The following is a 1,371-nucleotide window of genomic DNA, read 5'->3' as shown; positions in this document are numbered from 1 at the left end:
CTTCCAAGAAAGGTATGATTGTGTTTCTGATTGCTTTATTCTGTTAACACAAAATGCAGCATCATGAAACAGACCTCTGTGTCCCCGTGAACAGTTTTCCCCCTTCAGGATATAGGAAGACATCTATGTCAAGATCTTCAAGCTCTTCCCAACTCTAACCTTAAATATGTAAATATCCAATTTTTAATATTTTCAATGTTACAATGCCCCATATTTTTAAAATATTCACTAGGGACCCAGGAATTAGCATTTCATTTGTTTATGCATTTCACAGCATTATGGATAGCAGGATATAAAAGTCATGGGACTGAAGAGTCTTCCTTTGGTATGCATGCAGGAAAATATTAGTTGTGTAACTCTGTCCCCCAGAGAGCCTCAACACCGTCCGTAGTTTTTGCTGCAAGCTTCTGGCCTTGGGTATTTGTTCCAGTGGGGAATGTTTAAAGATATTTGATCAGACCAAAGACTTTATGCCTCATATAGCAGGCATAATAAAATCTATACTGCTGAGTCTTGTACTTCTTCAGACATCATTCTAAATAAGCTACTCTTCTTCCTTCTCATAGGCCTTTATGTCTACCAACCCTAACTTTTTGTCTTGATAGTTTTAAATAGATGCCATCGTATTTCTTAGTTTCCATTTCCCTTTCTCTAGGTGTCTCTATCCCATGTCACTTAATTTTACAATGTTCTCGTTATTAATCATGAATGAGTATTACAAACTGGTATGCCGTCAAATTTTTGATAAATGTGTAGAATTTATTTTACACATGAGGCTATGTGAGGATTCAAATGAGGATACAAATGAGGATATACAGTGCCATGGCAATTTTCTGTGATGGTCAAATCATGACATGGTCCAACTTGTTGAGAATAAGAGGTAAGAGATGCTGTAGGATATCATGTTGGCGCCAAAGAAAGGGCACATATTTATTGGACCATGTAAGATTTGGCCTACTGCATGTGTAAGAAAGTATGGTAAGGCAGTAAATAGCTCTGTTCAAAACAAGTGAGTCAAAACAAAGCTTTTCCATTTTCTGAAACTTGCTCTTCCAAATCATTTGTTAATTGTTCATCTTTTAACTGCTTTAGATATACTGCTAGAAATTCTGTTATTTAAAAGGGTGGGGGGGGGACACAAAACCCATGGGATTAGTGGATTTCACATATGCACAGCACAGAATTTGACACTTCATGAAACAAAAACCTGTTCATCCCCCCAATATTTCTTCATTCCTATACCCAATTTTATAACTCCTCCTCACTTGCTCAATCATCAACTCTTTCATCCCTTTACGTTCCTCAGAAAAACCTGCCCAGCTGACATAAACTAAGTTGATAACTCAGTATTCTTATGTTTTGGTTTGGAAA

Source organism: Equus caballus, chromosome 18 (genome assembly GCF_041296265.1).
Source record: "Equus caballus isolate H_3958 breed thoroughbred chromosome 18, TB-T2T, whole genome shotgun sequence".
Taxonomy (NCBI): domain Eukaryota; kingdom Metazoa; phylum Chordata; class Mammalia; order Perissodactyla; family Equidae; genus Equus; species Equus caballus.
Note: the sequence above shows the minus strand (reverse complement) of the source record.